We start from the raw sequence: 23,818 nt of genomic DNA, 5'->3' as shown, positions 1-23,818 counted from the left end.
ATCCATTGTGCTCTGCACGCGTGAGTTTGAATCTCATCCTCGTCGGCAAGTTATCTTTATGACATGTCCACCTTTGTCAATTGAAATTCTTCTGTCCCTTACTGCTCATATTTAGTGCCCCCCTCCACCACTGCCTTTCCAGAAACTCTTTGATTCCTTCCTCAGCTCCTGACTATATTCCATTTCACAATTGTGCCTATCGTCACCTGCTTTTCTCCATGTTTTGTGAAATGGAAGGTTCTTTCACCACCGTGGGCCCAGTGCTTTGAATGACGAGGTGGCCGAGTGGTTAAGGCGATGGACTGCTAATCCATTGTGCTCTGCACGCGTGAGTTCGAATCTCATCCTCGTCGGCAAGTTATCTTTATGACATGTCCACCTTTGTCAATTGAAATTCTTCTGTCCCTCAACCCTTACTGCTCATATTTAGTGCCCCCCTCCACCACTGCCTTTCCAGAAACTCTTTGATTCCTTCCTCAGCTCCTGACTATATTCCATTTCACAATTGTGCCTATCGTCACCTGCTTTTCTCCATGTTTTGTGAAATGGAAGGTTCTTTCACCACCGTGGGCCCAGTGCTGTGAATGACGAGGTGGCCGAGTGGTTAAGGCGATGGACTGCTAATCCATTGTGCTCTGCACGCGTGAGTTGGAATCTCATCCTCGTCGGCAAGTTATCTTTATGACATGTCCACCTTTGTCAATTGAAATTCTTCTGTCCCTCAACCCTTACTGCTCATATTTAGTGCCCCCCTCCACCACTGCCTTTCCAGCAACTCTTTGATTCCTTCCTCAGCTCCTGACTATATTCCATTTCACAATTGTGCCTATCGTCACCTGCTTTTCTCCTTGTTTTGTGAAATGGAAGGTTCTTTCACCACCATGGGCCCAGTGCTGTGAATGACGAGGTGGCCGAGTGGTTAAGGCGATGGACTGCTAATCCATTGTGCTCTGCACGCGTGAGTTGGAATCTCATCCTCGTCGGCAAGTTATCTTTATGACATGTCCACCTTTGTCAATTGAAATTCTTCTGTCCCTCAACCCTTACTGCTCATATTTAGTGCCCCCCTCCACCACTGCCTTTCCAGCAACTCTTTGATTCCTTCCTCAGCTCCTGACTATATTCCATTTCACAATTTTGCCTGTCGTCACCTGCTTTTCTCCATGTTTTGTGAAATGGAAGGTTCTTTCACCACCGTGGGCCCAGTGCTTTGAATGACGAGGTGGCCGAGTGGTTAAGGAGATGGACTGCTAATCCTTTGTGCTCTGCACGCGTGAGTTCGAATCTCATCCTCGTCGGCAAGTTATCTTTATGACATGTCCACCTTTGTCAATTGAAATTCTTCTGTCCCTCAACCCTTACTGCTCATATTTAGTGCCCCCCTCCACCACTGCCTTTCCAGCAACTCTTTGATTCCTTCCTCAGCTCCTGACTATATTCTTTTTCACAATTGTGCCTGTCGTCACCTGCTTTTCTCCATGTTTTGTGAAATGGAAGGTTCTTTCACCCCCGTGGGCCAAGTGCTGTTAATGACGAGGTGGCCGAGTGGTTAAGGCGATGGACTGCTAATCCATTGTGCTCTGCACGCGTGAGTTCGAATCTCATCCTCGTCGGCAAGTTATCTTTATGACATGTCCACCTTTGTCAATTGAAATTCTTCTGTCCCTCAACCCTTACTGCTCATATTTAGTGCCCCCCTCCACCACTGCCTTTCCAGCAACTCTTTGATTCCTTCCTCAGCTCCTGACTATATTCTTTTTCACAATTGTGCCTGTCGTCACCTGCTTTTCTCCATGTTTTGTGAAATGGAAGGTTCTTTCACCACTGTGGGCCAAGTGCTGTTAATGACGAGGTGGCCGAGTGGTTAAGGCGATGGACTGCTAATCCATTGTGCTCTGCACGCGTGAGTTCGAATCTCATCCTCGTCGGCAAGTTATCTTTATGACATGTCCACCTTTGTCAATTGAAATTCTTTTGTCCCTCAACCCTTACAGCTCATATTTAGTGCCCCCCTCCACCACTGCCTTTCCAGCAACTCTTTGATTCCTTCCTCAGCTCCTGACTATATTCCATTTCACAATTGTGCCTGTCGTCACCTGCTTTTCTCCATGTTTTGTGAAATGGAAGGTTCTTTCACCACTGTGGGCCAAGTGCTGTTAATGACGAGGTGGCCGAGTGGTTAAGGCGATGGACTGCTAATCCATTGTGCTCTGCACGCGTGAGTTCGAATCTCATCCTCGTCGGCAAGTTATCTTTATGACATGTCCACCTTTGTCAATTGAAATTCTTCTGTCCCTTACTGCTCATATTTAGTGCCCCCCTCCACCACTGCCTTTCCAGAAACTCTTTGATTCCTTCCTCAGCTCCTGACTATATTCCATTTCACAATTGTGCCTATCGTCACCTGCTTTTCTCCATGTTTTGTGAAATGGAAGGTTCTTTCACCACCGTGGGCCCAGTGCTGTAAATGACGAGGTGGCCGAGTGGTTAAGCCGATGGACTGCTAATTCGTTGTGCTCTGCACGCGTGAGTTCGAATCTCATCCTCGTCGGCAAGTTATCTATATGACATGTCCACCTTTGTCAGTTGAAATTCTTCTGTCCCTCAACCCTTAGTGCCCCCCTCCACCACTGCCTTTCCAGCAACTCTTTGATTCCTTCCTCAGCTCCTGACTATATTCCTTTTCACAATTGTGCCTGGTGTCACCTGCTTTTCTCCATGTTTTGTGAAATGGAAGGTTCTTTCACCACCGAGGGCCTAGTGATGTAAATGACGAGGTGGCCGAGTGGTTAAGGAGATGGACTGCTAATCCTTTGTGCTCTGCAAGCGTGAGTTCGAATCTCATCCTCGTCGGCAAGTTATCTTTATGACATGTCCACCTTTGTCAATTGAAATTCTTCTGTCCCTCAACCCTTACTGCTCATATTTAGTGCCCCCCTCCACCACTGCCTTTCCAGCAACTCTTTGATTCCTTCCTCAGCTCCTGACTATATTCTTTTTCACAATTGTGCCTGTCGTCACCTGCTTTTCTCCATGTTTTGTGAAATGGAAGGTTCTTTCACCACTGTGGGCCAAGTGCTGTTAATGACGAGGTGGCCGAGTGGTTAAGGCGATGGACTGCTAATCCATTGTGCTCTGCACGCGTGAGTTCGAATCTCATCCTCGTCGGCAAGTTATCTTTATGACATGTCCACCTTTGTCAATTGAAATTCTTTTGTCCCTCAACCCTTACAGCTCATATTTAGTGCCCCCCTCCACCACTGCCTTTCCAGCAACTCTTTGATTCCTTCCTCAGCTCCTGACTATATTCCATTTCACAATTGTGCCTGTCGTCACCTGCTTTTCTCCATGTTTTGTGAAATGGAAGGTTCTTTCACCACTGTGGGCCAAGTGCTGTTAATGACGAGGTGGCCGAGTGGTTAAGGCGATGGACTGCTAATCCATTGTGCTCTGCACGCGTGAGTTCGAATCTCATCCTCGTCGGCAAGTTATCTTTATGACATGTCCACCTTTGTCAATTGAAATTCTTCTGTCCCTTACTGCTCATATTTAGTGCCCCCCTCCACCACTGCCTTTCCAGAAACTCTTTGATTCCTTCCTCAGCTCCTGACTATATTCCATTTCACAATTGTGCCTATCGTCACCTGCTTTTCTCCATGTTTTGTGAAATGGAAGGTTCTTTCACCACCGTGGGCCCAGTGCTGTAAATGACGAGGTGGCCGAGTGGTTAAGCCGATGGACTGCTAATTCGTTGTGCTCTGCACGCGTGAGTTCGAATCTCATCCTCGTCGGCAAGTTATCTATATGACATGTCCACCTTTGTCAGTTGAAATTCTTCTGTCCCTCAACCCTTAGTGCCCCCCTCCACCACTGCCTTTCCAGCAACTCTTTGATTCCTTCCTCAGCTCCTGACTATATTCCTTTTCACAATTGTGCCTGGTGTCACCTGCTTTTCTCCATGTTTTGTGAAATGGAAGGTTCTTTCACCACCGAGGGCCTAGTGATGTAAATGACGAGGTGGCCGAGTGGTTAAGGAGATGGACTGCTAATCCTTTGTGCTCTGCAAGCGTGAGTTCGAATCTCATCCTCGTCGGCAAGTTATCTTTATGACATGTCCACCTTTGTCAATTGAAATTCTTCTGTCCCTCAACCCTTACTGCTCATATTTAGTGCCCCCCTCCACCACTGCCTTTCCAGCAACTCTTTGATTCCTTCCTCAGCTCCTGACTATATTCTTTTTCACAATTGTGCCTGTCGTCACCTGCTTTTCTCCATGTTTTGTGAAATGGAAGGTTCTTTCACCACTGTGGGCCAAGTGCTGTTAATGACGAGGTGGCGGAGTGGTTAAGGCGATGGACTGCTAATCCATTGTGCTCTGCACGCGTGAGTTCGAATCTCATCCTCGTCGGCAAGTTATCTTTATGACATGTCCACCTTTGTCAATTGAAATTCTTTTGTCCCTCAACCCTTACAGCTCATATTTAGTGCCCCCCTCCACCACTGCCTTTCCAGCAACTCTTTGATTCCTTCCTCAGCTCCTGACTATATTCCATTTCACAATTGTGCCTGTCGTCACCTGCTTTTCTCCATGTTTTGTGAAATGGAAGGTTCTTTCACCACTGTGGGCCAAGTGCTGTTAATGACGAGGTGGCCGAGTGGTTAAGGCGATGGACTGCTAATCCATTGTGCTCTGCACGCGTGAGTTGGAATCTCATCCTCGTCGGCAAGTTATCTTTATGACATGTCCACCTTTGTCAATTGAAATTCTTCTGTCCCTCAACCCTTGGTGCCCCCCTCCACCACTGCTTTTCCAGAAACTCTTTGATTCCTTCCTCAGCTCCTGACTATATTCCATTTCACAATTGTGCCTATCGTCACCTGCTTTTCTCCATGTTTTGTGAAATGGAAGGTTCTTTCACCACCGTGGGCCCAGTGCTGTAAAAGACGAGGTGGCCGAGTGGTTAAGGCGATGGACTGCTAATCCATTGTGCTCTGCACGCGTGAGTTTGAATCTCATCCTCGTCGGGAAGTTATCTTTATGACATGTCCACCTTTGTCAATTGAAATTCTTCTGTCCCTTACTGCTCATATTTAGTGCCCCCCTCCACCACTGCCTTTCCAGAAACTCTTTGATTCCTTCCTCAGCTCCTGACTATATTCCATTTCACAATTGTGCCTATCGTCACCTGCTTTTCTCCATGTTTTGTGAAATGGAAGGTTCTTTCACCACCGTGGGCCCAGTGCTGTAAATTACGAGGTGGCCGAGTGGTTAAGGCGATGGACTGCTAATCCATTGTGCTCTGCACGCGTGAGTTCGAATCTCATCCTCGTCGGCAAGTTATCTTTATGACATGTCCACCTTTGTCAATTGAAATTCTTCTGTCCCTCAACCCTTAGTGCCCCCCTCCACCACTGCCTTTCCAGCAACTCTTTGATTCCTTCCTCAGCTCCTGACTATATTCCTTTTCACAATTGTGCCTGTCGTCACCTGCTTTTCTCCATGTTTTGTGAAATGGAAGGTTCTTTCACCACCGAGGGCCTAGTGATGTAAATGACGAGGTGGCCGAGTGGTTAAGGAGATGGACTGCTAATCCTTTGTGCTCTGCACGCGTGAGTTCGAATCTCATCCTCGTCGGCAAGTTATCTTTACGACATGTCCACCTTTGTCAATTGAAATTCTTCTGTCCCTCAACCCTTACTGCTCATATTTAGTGCCCCCCTCCACCACTGCCTTTCCAGCAACTCTTTGATTCCTTCCTCAGCTCCTGACTATATTCTTTTTCACAATTGTGCCTGTCGTCACCTGCTTTTCTCCATGTTTTGTGAAATGGAAGGTTCTTTCACCACTGTGGGCCAAGTGCTGTTAATGACGAGGTGGCCGAGTTGTTAAGGCGATGGACTGCTAATCCATTGTGCTCTGCACGCGTGAGTTCGAATCTCATCCTCGTCGGCAAGTTATCTTTATGACATGTCCACCTTTGTCAATTGAAATTCTTCTGTCCCTTACTGCTCATATTTAGTGCCCCCCTCCACCACTGCCTTTCCAGCAACTCTTTGATTCCTTCCTCAGCTCCTGACTATATTCCATTTCACAATTGTGCCTATCGTCACCTGCTTTTCTCCATGTTTTGTGAAATGGAAGGTTCTTTCACCACCGTGGGCCCAGTGCTGTAAATGACGAGGTGGCCGAGTGGTTAAGCCGATGGACTGCTAATCCGTTGTGCTCTGCACGCGTGAGTTCCAATCTCATCCTCGTCGGCAAGTTATCTATATGACATGTCCACCTTTGTCAGTTGAAATTCTTCTGTCCCTCAACCCTTAGTGCCCCCCTCCACCACTGCCTTTCCAGCAACTCTTTGATTCCTTCCTCAGCTCCTGACTATATTCCTTTTCACAATTGTGCCTGGTGTCACCTGCTTTTCTCCATGTTTTGTGAAATGGAAGGTTCTTTCACCACCGAGGGCCTAGTGATGTAAATGACGAGGTGGCCGAGTGGTTAAGGAGATGGACTGCTAATCCTTTGTGCTCTGCACGCGTGAGTTCGAATCTCATCCTCGTCGGCAAGTTATCTTTATGACATGTCCACCTTTGTCAATTGAAATTCTTCTGTCCCTCAACCCTTACTGCTCATATTTAGTGCCCCCCTCCACCACTGCCTTTCCAGCAACTCTTTGATTCCTTCCTCAGCTCCTGACTATATTCTTTTTCACAATTGTGCCTGTCGTCACCTGCTTTTCTCCATGTTTTGTGAAATGGAAGGTTCTTTCACCACCGTGGGCCAAGTGCTGTTAATGACGAGGTGGCCGAGTGGTTAAGGCGATGGACTGCTAATCCATTGTGCTCTGCATGCGTGAGTTCGAATCTCATCCTCGTCGGCAAGTTATCTTTATGACATGTCCACCTTTGTCAATTGAAATTCTTCTGTCCCTCAACCCTTAGTGCCCCCCTCCACCACTGCCTTTCCAGCAACTCTTTGATTCCTTCCTCAGCTCCTGACTATATTCCTTTTCACAATTGTGCCTGTCGTCACCTGCTTTTCTCCATGTTTTGTGAAATGGAAGGTTCTTTCAACACCGTGGGCCCAGTGCTGTAAATGACGAGGTGGCCGATTGGTTAAGGCGATGGACTGCTAATCCATTGTGCTCTGCACGCGTGAGTTTGAATCTCATCCTCGTCGGCAAGTTATCTTTATGACATGTCCACCTTTGTCAATTGAAATTCTTCTGTCCCTTACTGCTCATATTTAGTGCCCCCCTCCACCACTGCCTTTCCAGAAACTCTTTGATTCCTTCCTCAGCTCCTGACTATATTCCATTTCACAATTGTGCCTATCGTCACCTGCTTTTCTCCATGTTTTGTGAAATGGAAGGTTCTTTCACCACCGTGGGCCCAGTGCTGTAAATGACGAGGTGGCCGAGTGGTTAAGCCGATGGACTGCTAATTCGTTGTGCTCTGCACGCGTGAGTTCGAATCTCATCCTCGTCGGCAAGTTATCTTTATGACATGTCCACCTTTGTCAATTGAAATTCTTCTGTCCCTCAACCCTTAGTGCCCCCCTCCACCACTGCCTTTCCAGCAACTCTTTGATTCCTTCCTCAGCTCCTGACTATATTCCTTTTCACAATTGTGCCTGTCGTCACCTGCTTTTCTCCATGTTTTGTGAAATGGAAGGTTCTTTCAACACCGTGGGCCCAGTGCTGTAAATGACGAGGTGGCCGATTGGTTAAGGCGATGGACTGCTAATCCATTGTGCTCTGCACGCGTGAGTTTGAATCTCATCCTCGTCGGCAAGTTATCTTTATGACATGTCCACCTTTGTCAATTGAAATTCTTCTGTCCCTTACTGCTCATATTTAGTGCCCCCCTCCACCACTGCCTTTCCAGCAACTCTTTGATTCCTTCCTCAGCTCCTGACTATATTCCTTTTCACAATTGTGCCTGGTGTCACCTGCTTTTCTCCATGTTTTGTGAAATGGAAGGTTCTTCCACCACCGAGGGCCTAGTGATGTAAATGACGAGGTGGCCGAGTGGTTAAGGCGATGGACTGCTAATCCCTTGTGCTCTGCACGCGTGAGTTCGAATCTCATCCTCGTCGGCAAGTTATCTTTATGACATGTCAATTGAAATTCTTCTGTCCCTCAACCCTTACTGCTCATATTTAGTGCCCCCCTCCACCACTGCCTTTCCAGCAACTCTTTGATTCCTTCCTCAGCTCCTGACTATATTCTTTTTCACAATTGTGCCTGTCGTCACCTGCTTTTCTCCATGTTTTGTGAAATGGAAGGTTCTTTCACCACTGTGGGCCAAGTGCTGTTAATGACGAGGTGGCCGAGTGGTTAAGGCGATGGACTGCTAATCCATTGTGCTCTGCACGCGTGAGTTCGAATCTCATCCTCGTCGGCAAGTTATCTTTATGACATGTCCACCTTTGTCAATTGAAATTCTTCTGTCCCTTACTGCTCATATTTAGTGCCCCCCTCCACCACTGCCTTTCCAGAAACTCTTTGATTCCTTCCTCAGCTCCTGACTATATTCCATTTCACAATTGTGCCTATCGTCACCTGCTTTTCTCCATGTTTTGTGAAATGGAAGGTTCTTTCACCACCGTGGGCCCAGTGCTGTAAATGACGAGGTGGCCGAGTGGTTAAGCCGATGGACTGCTAATCGGTTGTGCTCTGCACGCGTGAGTTCGAATCTCATCCTCGTCGGCAAGTTATCTATATGACATGTCCACCTTTGTCAGTTGAAATTCTTCTGTCCCTCAACCCTTAGTGCCCCCCTCCACCACTGCCTTTCCAGCAACTCTTTGATTCCTTCCTCAGCTCCTGACTATATTCCTTTTCACAATTGTGCCTGGTGTCACCTGCTTTTCTCCATGTTTTGTGAAATGGAAGGTTCTTTCACCACCGAGGGCCTAGTGATGTAAATGACGAGGTGGCCGAGTGGTTAAGGAGATGGACTGCTAATCCTTTGTGCTCTGCACGCGTGAGTTCGAATCTCATCCTCGTCGGCAAGTTATCTTTATGACATGTCCACCTTTGTCAATTGAAATTCTTCTGTCCCTCAACCCTTACTGCTCATATTTAGTGCCCCCCTCCACCACTGCCTTTCCAGCAACTCTTTGATTCCTTCCTCAGCTCCTGACTATATTCTTTTTCACAATTGTGCCTGTCGTCACCTGCTTTTCTCCATGTTTTGTGAAATGGAAGGTTCTTTCACCACCGTGGGCCAAGTGCTGTTAATGACGAGGTGGCCGAGTGGTTAAGGCGATGGACTGCTAATCCATTGTGCTCTGCATGCGTGAGTTCGAATCTCATCCTCGTCGGCAAGTTATCTTTATGACATGTCCACCTTTGTCAATTGAAATTCTTCTGTCCCTCAACCCTTAGTGCCCCCCTCCACCACTGCCTTTCCAGCAACTCTTTGATTCCTTCCTCAGCTCCTGACTATATTCCTTTTCACAATTGTGCCTGTCGTCACCTGCTTTTCTCCATGTTTTGTGAAATGGAAGGTTCTTTCAACACCGTGGGCCCAGTGCTGTAAATGACGAGGTGGCCGATTGGTTAAGGCGATGGACTGCTAATCCATTGTGCTCTGCACGCGTGAGTTTGAATCTCATCCTCGTCGGCAAGTTATCTTTATGACATGTCCACCTTTGTCAATTGAAATTCTTCTGTCCCTTACTGCTCATATTTAGTGCCCCCCTCCACCACTGCCTTTCCAGAAACTCTTTGATTCCTTCCTCAGCTCCTGACTATATTCCATTTCACAATTGTGCCTATCGTCACCTGCTTTTCTCCATGTTTTGTGAAATGGAAGGTTCTTTCACCACCGTGGGCCCAGTGCTGTAAATGACGAGGTGGCCGAGTGGTTAAGCCGATGGACTGCTAATTCGTTGTGCTCTGCATGCGTGAGTTCGAATCTCATCCTTGTCGGCAAGTTATCTTTATGACATGTCCACCTTTGTCAATTGAAATTCTTCTGTCCCTCAACCCTTAGTGCCCCCCTCCACCACTGCCTTTCCAGCAACTCTTTGATTCCTTCCTCAGCTCCTGACTATATTCCTTTTCACAATTGTGCCTGTCGTCACCTGCTTTTCTCCATGTTTTGTGAAATGGAAGGTTCTTTCAACACCGTGGGCCCAGTGCTGTAAATGACGAGGTGGCCGATTGGTTAAGGCGATGGACTGCTAATCCATTGTGCTCTGCACGCGTGAGTTTGAATCTCATCCTCGTCGGCAAGTTATCTTTATGACATGTCCACCTTTGTCAATTGAAATTCTTCTGTCCCTTACTGCTCATATTTAGTGCCCCCCTCCACCACTGCCTTTCCAGCAACTCTTTGATTCCTTCCTCAGCTCCTGACTATATTCCTTTTCACAATTGTGCCTGGTGTCACCTGCTTTTCTCCATGTTTTGTGAAATGGAAGGTTCTTCCACCACCGAGGGCCTAGTGATGTAAATGACGAGGTGGCCGAGTGGTTAAGGCGATGGACTGCTAATCCCTTGTGCTCTGCACGCGTGAGTTCGAATCTCATCCTCGTCGGCAAGTTATCTTTATGACATGTCAATTGAAATTCTTCTGTCCCTCAACCCTTACTGCTCATATTTAGTGCCCCCCTCCACCACTGCCTTTCCAGCAACTCTTTGATTCCTTCCTCAGCTCCTGACTATATTCCATTTCACAATTGTGCCTATCGTCACCTGCTTTTCTCCATGTTTTGTGAAATGGAAGGTTCTTTCACCACCGTGGGCCCAGTGCTGTAAATGACGAGGTGGCCGAGTGGTTAAGCCGATGGACTGCTAATTCGTTGTGCTCTGCACGCGTGAGTTCGAATCTCATCCTCGTCGGCAAGTTATCTTTATGACATGTCCACCTTTGTCAATTGAAATTCTTCTGTCCCTTACTGCTCATATTTAGTGCCCCCCTCCACCACTGCCTTTCCAGCAACTCTTTGATTCCTTCCTCAGCTCCTGACTATATTCCATTTCACAATTGTGCCTATCGTCACCTGCTTTTCTCCATGTTTTGTGAAATGGAAGGTTCTTTCACCACCGTGGGCCCAGTGCTGTAAATGACGAGGTGGCCGAGTGGTTAAGCCGATGGACTGCTAATCGGTTGTGCTCTGCACGCGTGAGTTCGAATCTCATCCTCGTCGGCAAGTTATCTATATGACATGTCCACCTTTGTCAGTTGAAATTCTTCTGTCCCTCAACCCTTAGTGCCCCCCTCCACCACTGCCTTTCCAGCAACTCTTTGATTCCTTCCTCAGCTCCTGACTATATTCCTTTTCACAATTGTGCCTGGTGTCACCTGCTTTTCTCCATGTTTTGTGAAATGGAAGGTTCTTTCACCACCGAGGGCCTAGTGATGTAAATGACGAGGTGGCCGAGTGGTTAAGGAGATGGACTGCTAATCCTTTGTGCTCTGCACGCGTGAGTTCGAATCTCATCCTCGTCGGCAAGTTATCTTTATGACATGTCCACCTTTGTCAATTGAAATTCTTCTGTCCCTCAACCCTTACTGCTCATATTTAGTGCCCCCCTCCACCACTGCCTTTCCAGCAACTCTTTGATTCCTTCCTCAGCTCCTGACTATATTCTTTTTCACAATTGTGCCTGTCGTCACCTGCTTTTCTCCATGTTTTGTGAAATGGAAGGTTCTTTCACCACCGTGGGCCAAGTGCTGTTAATGACGAGGTGGCCGAGTGGTTAAGGCGATGGACTGCTAATCCATTGTGCTCTGCACGCGTGAGTTTGAATCTCATCCTCGTCGGGAAGTTATCTTTACGACATGTCCACCTTTGTCAATTGAAATTCTTCTGTCCCTCAACCCTTACTGCTCATATTTAGTGCCCCCCTCCACCACTGCCTTTCCAGCAACTCTTTGATTCCTTCCTCAGCTCCTGACTATATTCTTTTTCACAATTGTGCCTGTCGTCACCTGCTTTTCTCCATGTTTTGTGAAATGGAAGGTTCTTTCACCACTGTGGGCCAAGTGCTGTTAATGACGAGGTGGCGGAGTGGTTAAGGCGATGGACTGCTAATCCATTGTGCTCTGCACGCGTGAGTTTGAATCTCATCCTCGTCGGCAAGTTATCTTTATGACATGTCCACCTTTGTCAATTGAAATTCTTCTGTCCCTTACTGCTCATATTTAGTGCCCCCCTCCACCACTGCCTTTCCAGAAACTCTTTGATTCCTTCCTCAGCTCCTGACTATATTCCATTTCACAATTGTGCCTATCGTCACCTGCTTTTCTCCATGTTTTGTGAAATGGAAGGTTCTTTCACCACCGTGGGCCCAGTGCTGTAAATGGCGAGGTGGCCGAGTGGTTAAGCCGATGGACTGCTAATTCGTTGTGCTCTGCACGCGTGAGTTCGAATCTCATCCTCGTCGGCAAGTTATCTTTATGACATGTCCACCTTTGTCAATTGAAATTCTTCTGTCCCTCAACCCTTAGTGCCCCCCTCCACCACTGCCTTTCCAGCAACTCTTTGATTCCTTCCTCAGCTCCTGACTATATTCCTTTTCACAATTGTGCCTGTCGTCACCTGCTTTTCTCCATGTTTTGTGGAATGGAAGGTTCTTTCACCACCGTGGGCCCAGTGCTGTAAAAGACGAGGTGGCCGAGTGGTTAAGGCGATGGACTGCTAATCCATTGTGCTCTGCACGCGTGAGTTTGAATCTCATCCTCGTCGGGAAGTTATCTTTATGACATGTCCACCTTTGTCAATTGAAATTCTTCTGTCCCTTACTGCTCATATTTAGTGCCCCCCTCCACCACTGCCTTTCCAGAAACTCTTTGATTCCTTCCTCAGCTCCTGACTATATTCCATTTCACAATTGTGCCTATCGTCACCTGCTTTTCTCCATGTTTTGTGAAATGGAAGGTTCTTTCACCACCGTGGGCCCAGTGCTGTAAATTACGAGGTGGCCGAGTGGTTAAGGCGATGGACTGCTAATCCATTGTGCTCTGCACGCGTGAGTTCGAATCTCATCCTCGTCGGCAAGTTATCTTTATGACATGTCCACCTTTGTCAATTGAAATTCTTCTGTCCCTCAACCCTTAGTGCCCCCCTCCACCACTGCCTTTCCAGCAACTCTTTGATTCCTTCCTCAGCTCCTGACTATATTCCTTTTCACAATTGTGCCTGTCGTCACCTGCTTTTCTCCATGTTTTGTGAAATGGAAGGTTCTTTCACCACCGAGGGCCTAGTGATGTAAATGACGAGGTGGCCGAGTGGTTAAGGAGATGGACTGCTAATCCTTTGTGCTCTGCACGCGTGAGTTCGAATCTCATCCTCGTCGGCAAGTTATCTTTACGACATGTCCACCTTTGTCAATTGAAATTCTTCTGTCCCTCAACCCTTACTGCTCATATTTAGTGCCCCCCTCCACCACTGCCTTTCCAGCAACTCTTTGATTCCTTCCTCAGCTCCTGACTATATTCTTTTTCACAATTGTGCCTGTCGTCACCTGCTTTTCTCCATGTTTTGTGAAATGGAAGGTTCTTTCACCACTGTGGGCCAAGTGCTGTTAATGACGAGGTGGCCGAGTTGTTAAGGCGATGGACTGCTAATCCATTGTGCTCTGCACGCGTGAGTTCGAATCTCATCCTCGTCGGCAAGTTATCTTTATGACATGTCCACCTTTGTCAATTGAAATTCTTCTGTCCCTTACTGCTCATATTTAGTGCCCCCCTCCACCACTGCCTTTCCAGAAACTCTTTGATTCCTTCCTCAGCTCCTGACTATATTCCATTTCACAATTGTGCCTATCGTCACCTGCTTTTCTCCATGTTTTGTGAAATGGAAGGTTCTTTCACCACCGTGGGCCCAGTGCTGTAAATGACGAGGTGGCCGAGTGGTTAAGCCGATGGACTGCTAATCGGTTGTGCTCTGCACGCGTGAGTTCGAATCTCATCCTCGTCGGCAAGTTATCTATATGACATGTCCACCTTTGTCAGTTGAAATTCTTCTGTCCCTCAACCCTTAGTGCCCCCCTCCACCACTGCCTTTCCAGCAACTCTTTGATTCCTTCCTCAGCTCCTGACTATATTCCTTTTCACAATTGTGCCTGGTGTCACCTGCTTTTCTCCATGTTTTGTGAAATGGAAGGTTCTTTCACCACCGAGGGCCTAGTGATGTAAATGACGAGGTGGCCGAGTGGTTAAGGAGATGGACTGCTAATCCTTTGTGCTCTGCACGCGTGAGTTCGAATCTCATCCTCGTCGGCAAGTTATCTTTATGACATGTCCACCTTTGTCAATTGAAATTCTTCTGTCCCTCAACCCTTACTGCTCATATTTAGTGCCCCCCTCCACCACTGCCTTTCCAGCAACTCTTTGATTCCTTCCTCAGCTCCTGACTATATTCTTTTTCACAATTGTGCCTGTCGTCACCTGCTTTTCTCCATGTTTTGTGAAATGGAAGGTTCTTTCACCACCGTGGGCCAAGTGCTGTTAATGACGAGGTGGCCGAGTGGTTAAGGCGATGGACTGCTAATCCATTGTGCTCTGCACGCGTGAGTTTGAATCTCATCCTCGTCGGGAAGTTATCTTTACGACATGTCCACCTTTGTCAATTGAAATTCTTCTGTCCCTCAACCCTTACTGCTCATATTTAGTGCCCCCCTCCACCACTGCCTTTCCAGCAACTCTTTGATTCCTTCCTCAGCTCCTGACTATATTCTTTTTCACAATTGTGCCTGTCGTCACCTGCTTTTCTCCATGTTTTGTGAAATGGAAGGTTCTTTCACCACTGTGGGCCAAGTGCTGTTAATGACGAGGTGGCGGAGTGGTTAAGGCGATGGACTGCTAATCCATTGTGCTCTGCACGCGTGAGTTTGAATCTCATCCTCGTCGGCAAGTTATCTTTATGACATGTCCACCTTTGTCAATTGAAATTCTTCTGTCCCTTACTGCTCATATTTAGTGCCCCCCTCCACCACTGCCTTTCCAGAAACTCTTTGATTCCTTCCTCAGCTCCTGACTATATTCCATTTCACAATTGTGCCTATCGTCACCTGCTTTTCTCCATGTTTTGTGAAATGGAAGGTTCTTTCACCACCGTGGGCCCAGTGCTGTAAATGGCGAGGTGGCCGAGTGGTTAAGCCGATGGACTGCTAATTCGTTGTGCTCTGCACGCGTGAGTTCGAATCTCATCCTCGTCGGCAAGTTATCTTTATGACATGTCCACCTTTGTCAATTGAAATTCTTCTGTCCCTCAACCCTTAGTGCCCCCCTCCACCACTGCCTTTCCAGCAACTCTTTGATTCCTTCCTCAGCTCCTGACTATATTCCTTTTCACAATTGTGCCTGTCGTCACCTGCTTTTCTCCATGTTTTGTGGAATGGAAGGTTCTTTCACCACCGTGGGCCCAGTGCTGTAAAAGACGAGGTGGCCGAGTGGTTAAGGCGATGGACTGCTAATCCATTGTGCTCTGCACGCGTGAGTTTGAATCTCATCCTCGTCGGGAAGTTATCTTTATGACATGTCCACCTTTGTCAATTGAAATTCTTCTGTCCCTTACTGCTCATATTTAGTGCCCCCCTCCACCACTGCCTTTCCAGAAACTCTTTGATTCCTTCCTCAGCTCCTGACTATATTCCATTTCACAATTGTGCCTATCGTCACCTGCTTTTCTCCATGTTTTGTGAAATGGAAGGTTCTTTCACCACCGTGGGCCCAGTGCTGTAAATTACGAGGTGGCCGAGTGGTTAAGGCGATGGACTGCTAATCCATTGTGCTCTGCACGCGTGAGTTCGAATCTCATCCTCGTCGGCAAGTTATCTTTATGACATGTCCACCTTTGTCAATTGAAATTCTTCTGTCCCTCAACCCTTAGTGCCCCCCTCCACCACTGCCTTTCCAGCAACTCTTTGATTCCTTCCTCAGCTCCTGACTATATTCCTTTTCACAATTGTGCCTGTCGTCACCTGCTTTTCTCCATGTTTTGTGAAATGGAAGGTTCTTTCACCACCGAGGGCCTAGTGATGTAAATGACGAGGTGGCCGAGTGGTTAAGGAGATGGACTGCTAATCCTTTGTGCTCTGCACGCGTGAGTTCGAATCTCATCCTCGTCGGCAAGTTATCTTTACGACATGTCCACCTTTGTCAATTGAAATTCTTCTGTCCCTCAACCCTTACTGCTCATATTTAGTGCCCCCCTCCACCACTGCCTTTCCAGCAACTCTTTGATTCCTTCCTCAGCTCCTGACTATATTCTTTTTCACAATTGTGCCTGTCGTCACCTGCTTTTCTCCATGTTTTGTGAAATGGAAGGTTCTTTCACCACTGTGGGCCAAGTGCTGTTAATGACGAGGTGGCCGAGTTGTTAAGGCGATGGACTGCTAATCCATTGTGCTCTGCACGCGTGAGTTCGAATCTCATCCTCGTCGGCAAGTTATCTTTATGACATGTCCACCTTTGTCAATTGAAATTCTTCTGTCCCTTACTGCTCATATTTAGTGCCCCCCTCCACCACTGCCTTTCCAGAAACTCTTTGATTCCTTCCTCAGCTCCTGACTATATTCCATTTCACAATTGTGCCTATCGTCACCTGCTTTTCTCCATGTTTTGTGAAATGGAAGGTTCTTTCACCACCGTGGGCCCAGTGCTGTAAATGACGAGGTGGCCGAGTGGTTAAGCCGATGGACTGCTAATCGGTTGTGCTCTGCATGCGTGAGTTCGAATCTCATCCTCGTCGGCAAGTTATCTATATGACATGTCCACCTTTGTCAGTTGAAATTCTTCTGTCCCTCAACCCTTAGTGCCCCCCTCCACCACTGCCTTTCCAGCAACTCTTTGATTCCTTCCTCAGCTCCTGACTATATTCCTTTTCACAATTGTGCCTGGTGTCACCTGCTTTTCTCCATGTTTTGTGAAATGGAAGGTTCTTTCACCACCGAGGGCCTAGTGATGTAAATGACGAGGTGGCCGAGTGGTTAAGGAGATGGACTGCTAATCCTTTGTGCTCTGCACGCGTGAGTTCGAATCTCATCCTCGTCGGCAAGTTATCTTTATGACATGTCCACCTTTGTCAATTGAAATTCTTCTGTCCCTCAACCCTTACTGCTCATATTTAGTGCCCCCCTCCACCACTGCCTTTCCAGCAACTCTTTGATTCCTTCCTCAGCTCCTGACTATATTCTTTTTCACAATTGTGCCTGTCGTCACCTGCTTTTCTCCATGTTTTGTGAAATGGAAGGTTCTTTCACCACCGTGGGCCAAGTGCTGTTAATGACGAGGTGGCCGAGTGGTTAAGGCGATGGACTGCTAATCCATTGTGCTCTGCATGCGTGAGTTCGAATCTCATCCTCGTCGGCAAGTTATCTTTATGACATGTCCACCTTTGTCAATTGAAATTCTTCTGTCCCTCAACCCTTAGTGCCCCCCTCCACCACTGCCTTTCCAGCAACTCTTTGATTCCTTCCTCAGCTCCTGACTATATTCCTTTTCACAATTGTGCCTGTCGTCACCTGCTTTTCTCCATGTTTTGTGAAATGGAAGGTTCTTTCAACACCGTGGGCCCAGTGCTGTAAATGACGAGGTGGCCGATTGGTTAAGGCGATGGACTGCTAATCCATTGTGCTCTGCACGCGTGAGTTTGAATCTCATCCTCGTCGGCAAGTTATCTTTATGACATGTCCACCTTTGTCAATTGAAATTCTTCTGTCCCTTACTGCTCATATTTAGTGCCCCCCTCCACCACTGCCTTTCCAGAAACTCTTTGATTCCTTCCTCAGCTCCTGACTATATTCCATTTCACAATTGTGCCTATCGTCACCTGCTTTTCTCCATGTTTTGTGAAATGGAAGGTTCTTTCACCACCGTGGGCCCAGTGCTGTAAATGACGAGGTGGCCGAGTGGTTAAGCCGATGGACTGCTAATTCGTTGTGCTCTGCACGCGTGAGTTCGAATCTCATCCTCGTCGGCAAGTTATCTTTATGACATGTCCACCTTTGTCAATTGAAATTCTTCTGTCCCTCAACCCTTAGTGCCCCCCTCCACCACTGCCTTTCCAGCAACTCTTTGATTCCTTCCTCAGCTCCTGACTATATTCCTTTTCACAATTGTGCCTGTCGTCACCTGCTTTTCTCCATGTTTTGTGAAATGGAAGGTTCTTTCAACACCGTGGGCCCAGTGCTGTAAATGACGAGGTGGCCGATTGGTTAAGGCGATGGACTGCTAATCCATTGTGCTCTGCACGCGTGAGTTTGAATCTCATCCTCGTCGGCAAGTTATCTTTATGACATGTCCACCTTTGTCAATTGAAATTCTTCTGTCCCTTACTGCTCATATTTAGTGCCCCCCTCCACCACTGCCTTTCCAGCAACTCTTTGATTCCTTCCTCAGCTCCTGACTATATTCCTTTTCACAATTGTGCCTGGTGTCACCTGCTTTTCTCCATGTTTTGTGAAATGGAAGGTTCTTCCACCACCGAGGGCCTAGTGATGTAAATGACGAGGTGGCCGAGTGGTTAAGGCGATGGACTGCTAATCCCTTGTGCTCTGCACGCGTGAGTTCGAATCTCATCCTCGTCGGCAAGTTATCTTTATGACATGTCAATTGAAATTCTTCTGTCCCTCAACCCTTACTGCTCATATTTAGTGCCCCCCTCCACCACTGCCTTTCCAGCAACTCTTTGATTCCTTCCTCAGCTCCTGACTATATTCTTTTTCACAATTGTGCCTGTCGTCACCTGCTTTTCTCCATGTTTTGTGAAATGGAAGGTTCTTTCACCACTGTGGGCCAAGTGCTGTTAACGACGAGGTGGCCGAGTGGTTAAGGCGATGGACTGCTAATCCATTGTGCTCTGCACGCGTGAGTTCGAATCTCATCCTCGTCGGCAAGTTATCTTTATGACATGTCCACCTTTGTCAATTGAAATTCTTCTGTCCCTTACTGCTCATATTTAGTGCCCCCCTCCACCACTGCCTTTCCAGAAACTCTTTGATTCCTTCCTCAGCTCCTGACTATATTCCATTTCACAATTGTGCCTATCGTCACCTGCTTTTCTCCATGTTTTGTGAAATGGAAGGTTCTTTCACCACCGTGGGCCCAGTGCTGTAAATGACGAGGTGGCCGAGTGGTTAAGCCGATGGACTGCTAATCGGTTGTGCTCTGCACGCGTGAGTTCGAATCTCATCCTCGTCGGCAAGTTATCTATATGACATGTCCACCTTTGTCAGTTGAAATTCTTCTGTCCCTCAACCCTTAGTGCCCCCCTCCACCACTGCCTTTCCAGCAACTCTTTGATTCCTTCCTCAGCTCCTGACTATATTCCTTTTCACAATTGTGCCTGGTGTCACCTGCTTTTCTCCATGTTTTGTGAAATGGAAGGTTCTTTCACCACCGAGGGCCTAGTGATGTAAATGACGAGGTGGCCGAGTGGTTAAGGAGATGGACTGCTAATCCTTTGTGCTCTGCACGCGTGAGTTCGAATCTCATCCTCGTCGGCAAGTTATCTTTATGACATGTCCACCTTTGTCAATTGAAATTCTTCTGTCCCTCAACCCTTACTGCTCATATTTAGTGCCCCCCTCCACCACTGCCTTTCCAGCAACTCTTTGATTCCTTCCTCAGCTCCTGACTATATTCTTTTTCACAATTGTGCCTGTCGTCACCTGCTTTTCTCCATGTTTTGTGAAATGGAAGGTTCTTTCACCACCGTGGGCCAAGTGCTGTTAATGACGAGGTGGCCGAGTGGTTAAGGCGATGGACTGCTAATCCATTGTGCTCTGCATGCGTGAGTTCGAATCTCATCCTCGTCGGCAAGTTATCTTTATGACATGTCCACCTTTGTCAATTGAAATTCTTCTGTCCCTCAACCCTTAGTGCCCCCCTCCACCACTGCCTTTCCAGCAACTCTTTGATTCCTTCCTCAGCTCCTGACTATATTCCTTTTCACAATTGTGCCTGTCGTCACCTGCTTTTCTCCATGTTTTGTGAAATGGAAGGTTCTTTCAACACCGTGGGCCCAGTGCTGTAAATGACGAGGTGGCCGATTGGTTAAGGCGATGGACTGCTAATCCATTGTGCTCTGCACGCGTGAGTTTGAATCTCATCCTCGTCGGCAAGTTATCTTTATGACATGTCCACCTTTGTCAATTGAAATTCTTCTGTCCCTTACTGCTCATATTTAGTGCCCCCCTCCACCACTGCCTTTCCAGAAACTCTTTGATTCCTTCCTCAGCTCCTGACTATATTCCATTTCACAATTGTGCCTATCGTCACCTGCTTTTCTCCATGTTTTGTGAAATGGAAGGTTCTTTCACCACCGTGGGCCCAGTGCTGTAAATGGCGAGGTGGCCGAGTGGTTAAGCCGATGGACTGCTAATTCGTTGTGCTCTGCACGCGTGAGTTCGAATCTCATCCTCGTCGGCAAGTTATCTTTATGACATGTCCACCTTTGTCAATTGAAATTCTTCTGTCCCTCAACCCTTAGTGCCCCCCTCCACCACTGCCTTTCCAGCAACTCTTTGATTCCTTCCTCAGCTCCTGACTATATTCCTTTTCACAATTGTGCCTGTCGTCACCTGCTTTTCTCCATGTTTTGTGAAATGGAAGGTTCTTTCAACACCGTGGGCCCAGTGCTGTAAATGACGAGGTGGCCGATTGGTTAAGGCGATGGACTGCTAATCCATTGTGCTCTGCACGCGTGAGTTTGAATCTCATCCTCGTCGGCAAGTTATCTTTATGACATGTCCACCTTTGTCAATTGAAATTCTTCTGTCCCTTACTGCTCATATTTAGTGCCCCCCTCCACCACTGCCTTTCCAGCAACTCTTTGATTCCTTCCTCAGCTCCTGACTATATTCCTTTTCACAATTGTGCCTGGTGTCACCTGCTTTTCTCCATGTTTTGTGAAATGGAAGGTTCTTCCACCACCGAGGGCCTAGTGATGTAAATGACGAGGTGGCCGAGTGGTTAAGGCGATGGACTGCTAATCCCTTGTGCTCTGCACGCGTGAGTTCGAATCTCATCCTCGTCGGCAAGTTATCTTTATGACATGTCAATTGAAATTCTTCTGTCCCTCAACCCTTACTGCTCATATTTAGTGCCCCCCTCCACCACTGCCTTTCCAGCAACTCTTTGATTCCTTCCTCAGCTCCTGACTATATTCCATTTCACAATTGTGCCTATCGTCACCTGCTTTTCTCCATGTTTTGTGAAATGGAAGGTTCTTTCACCACCGTGGGCCCAGTGCTGTAAATGACGAGGTGGCCGAGTGGTTAAGCCGATGGACTGCTAATTCGTTGTGCTCTGCACGCGTGAGTTCGAATCTCATCCTCGTCGGCAAGTTATCTTTATGACATGTCCACCTTTGTCAATTGAAATTCTTCTGTCCCTTACTGCTCATATTTAGTGCCCCCCTCCACCACTGCCTTTCCAGAAACTCTTTGATTCCTTCCTCAGCTCCTGACTATATTCCATTTCACAATTGTGCCTATCGTCACCTGCTTTTCTCCATGTTTTGTGAAATGGAAGGTTCTTTCACCACCGTGGGCCCAGTGCTGTAAATGACGAGGTGGCCGAGTGGTTAAGCCGATGGACTGCTAATCGGTTGTGCTCTGCACGCGTGAGTTCGAATCTCATCCTCGTCGGCAAGTTATCTATATGACATGTCCACCTTTGTCAGTTGAAATTCTTCTGTCCCTCAACCCTTAGTGCCCCCCTCCACCACTGCCTTTCCAGCAACTCTTTGATTCCTTCCTCAGCTCCTGACTATATTCCTTTTCACAATTGTGCCTGGTGTCACCTGCTTTTCTCCATGTTTTGTGAAATGGAAGGTTCTTTCACCACCGAGGGCCTAGTGATGTAAATGACGAGGTGGCCGAGTGGTTAAGGAGATGGACTGCTAATCCTTTGTGCTCTGCACGCGTGAGTTCGAATCTCATCCTCGTCGGCAAGTTATCTTTATGACATGTCCACCTTTGTCAATTGAAATTCTTCTGTCCCTCAACCCTTACTGCTCATATTTAGTGCCCCCCTCCACCACTGCCTTTCCAGCAACTCTTTGATTCCTTCCTCAGCTCCTGACTATATTCTTTTTCACAATTGTGCCTGTCGTCACCTGCTTTTCTCCATGTTTTGTGAAATGGAAGGTTCTTTCACCACCGTGGGCCAAGTGCTGTTAATGACGAGGTGGCCGAGTGGTTAAGGCGATGGACTGCTAATCCATTGTGCTCTGCATGCGTGAGTTCGAATCTCATCCTCGTCGGCAAGTTATCTTTATGACATGTCCACCTTTGTCAATTGAAATTCTTCTGTCCCTCAACCCTTAGTGCCCCCCTCCACCACTGCCTTTCCAGCAACTCTTTGATTCCTTCCTCAGCTCCTGACTATATTCCTTTTCACAATTGTGCCTGTCGTCACCTGCTTTTCTCCATGTTTTGTGAAATGGAAGGTTCTTTCAACACCGTGGGCCCAGTGCTGTAAATGACGAGGTGGCCGATTGGTTAAGGCGATGGACTGCTAATCCATTGTGCTCTGCACGCGTGAGTTTGAATCTCATCCTCGTCGGCAAGTTATCTTTATGACATGTCCACCTTTGTCAATTGAAATTCTTCTGTCCCTTACTGCTCATATTTAGTGCCCCCCTCCACCACTGCCTTTCCAGAAACTCTTTGATTCCTTCCTCAGCTCCTGACTATATTCCATTTCACAATTGTGCCTATCGTCACCTGCTTTTCTCCATGTTTTGTGAAATGGAAGGTTCTTTCACCACCGTGGGCCCAGTGCTGTAAATGACGAGGTGGCCGAGTGGTTAAGCCGATGGACTGCTAATTCGTTGTGCTCTGCACGCGTGAGTTCGAATCTCATCCTCGTCGGCAAGTTATCTTTATGACATGTCCACCTTTGTCAATTGAAATTCTTCTGTCCCTCAACCCTTAGTGCCCCCCTCCACCACTGCCTTTCCAGCAACTCTTTGATTCCTTCCTCAGCTCCTGACTATATTCCTTTTCACAATTGTGCCTGTCGTCACCTGCTTTTCTCCATGTTTTGTGAAATGGAAGGTTCTTTCAACACCGTGGGCCCAGTGCTGTAAATGACGAGGTGGCCGATTGGTTAAGGCGATGGACTGCTAATCCATTGTGCTCTGCACGCGTGAGTTTGAATCTCATCCTCGTCGGCAAGTTATCTTTATGACATGTCCACCTTTGTCAATTGAAATTCTTCTGTCCCTTACTGCTCATATTTAGTGCCCCCCTCCACCACTGCCTTTCCAGCAACTCTTTGATTCCTTCCTCAGCTCCTGACTATATTCCTTTTCACAATTGTGCCTGGTGTCACCTGCTTTTCTCCATGTTTTGTGAAATGGAAGGTTCTTCCACCACCGAGGGCCTAGTGATGTAAATGACGAGGTGGCCGAGTGGTTAAGGCGATGGACTGCTAATCCCTTGTGCTCTGCACGCGTGAGTTCGAATCTCATCCTCGTCGGCAAGTTATCTTTATGACATGTCAATTGAAATTCTTCTGTCCCTCAACCCTTACTGCTCATATTTAGTGCCCCCCTCCACCACTGCCTTTCCAGCAACTCTTTGATTCCTTCCTCAGCTCCTGACTATATTCTTTTTCACAATTGTGCCTGTCGTCACCTGCTTTTCTCCATGTTTTGTGAAATGGAAGGTTCTTTCACCACTGTGGGCCAAGTGCTGTTAATGACGAGGTGGCCGAGTGGTTAAGGCGATGGACTGCTAATCCATTGTGCTCTGCACGCGTGAGTTCGAATCTCATCCTCGTCGGCAAGTTATCTTTATGACATGTCCACCTTTGTCAATTGAAATTCTTCTGTCCCTTACTGCTCATATTT

At 47.4% G+C, this 23,818-nt stretch overlaps 9 non-coding genes across 9 annotated transcripts; all 9 read left to right on the top strand.

Moving 5' to 3' along the window:
* Positions 1 to 271: 271 nt before the first annotated feature.
* Positions 272 to 353, top strand: trnas-gcu (transfer RNA serine (anticodon GCU)). Its single transcript has one exon. It is a non-coding gene; the product is annotated as a tRNA-Ser (tRNA).
* A 1,178-nt stretch (positions 354 to 1,531) lies between these two features.
* trnas-gcu (transfer RNA serine (anticodon GCU)) lies at positions 1,532 to 1,613 on the top strand. Its single transcript has one exon. It is a non-coding gene; the product is annotated as a tRNA-Ser (tRNA).
* A 233-nt stretch (positions 1,614 to 1,846) lies between these two features.
* Positions 1,847 to 1,928, top strand: trnas-gcu (transfer RNA serine (anticodon GCU)). Its single transcript has one exon. It is a non-coding gene; the product is annotated as a tRNA-Ser (tRNA).
* Positions 1,929 to 2,161: 233 nt separating this feature from the next.
* On the top strand, positions 2,162 to 2,243 carry trnas-gcu (transfer RNA serine (anticodon GCU)). Its single transcript has one exon. It is a non-coding gene; the product is annotated as a tRNA-Ser (tRNA).
* An 843-nt stretch (positions 2,244 to 3,086) lies between these two features.
* trnas-gcu (transfer RNA serine (anticodon GCU)) lies at positions 3,087 to 3,168 on the top strand. Its single transcript has one exon. It is a non-coding gene; the product is annotated as a tRNA-Ser (tRNA).
* A 233-nt stretch (positions 3,169 to 3,401) lies between these two features.
* Positions 3,402 to 3,483, top strand: trnas-gcu (transfer RNA serine (anticodon GCU)). Its single transcript has one exon. It is a non-coding gene; the product is annotated as a tRNA-Ser (tRNA).
* Positions 3,484 to 8,318: 4,835 nt separating this feature from the next.
* Positions 8,319 to 8,400, top strand: trnas-gcu (transfer RNA serine (anticodon GCU)). The gene has a single exon. It is a non-coding gene; the product is annotated as a tRNA-Ser (tRNA).
* Positions 8,401 to 18,768: 10,368 nt separating this feature from the next.
* trnas-gcu (transfer RNA serine (anticodon GCU)) lies at positions 18,769 to 18,850 on the top strand. The gene has a single exon. It is a non-coding gene; the product is annotated as a tRNA-Ser (tRNA).
* A 4,818-nt stretch (positions 18,851 to 23,668) lies between these two features.
* trnas-gcu (transfer RNA serine (anticodon GCU)) lies at positions 23,669 to 23,750 on the top strand. The gene has a single exon. It is a non-coding gene; the product is annotated as a tRNA-Ser (tRNA).
* Positions 23,751 to 23,818: the final 68 nt, after the last annotated feature.

This window comes from Osmerus mordax, chromosome 11 (assembly GCF_038355195.1).
Source record: "Osmerus mordax isolate fOsmMor3 chromosome 11, fOsmMor3.pri, whole genome shotgun sequence".
Classification (NCBI taxonomy): domain Eukaryota; kingdom Metazoa; phylum Chordata; class Actinopteri; order Osmeriformes; family Osmeridae; genus Osmerus; species Osmerus mordax.
This window is presented reverse-complemented; position numbering and strand designations above follow the sequence as displayed.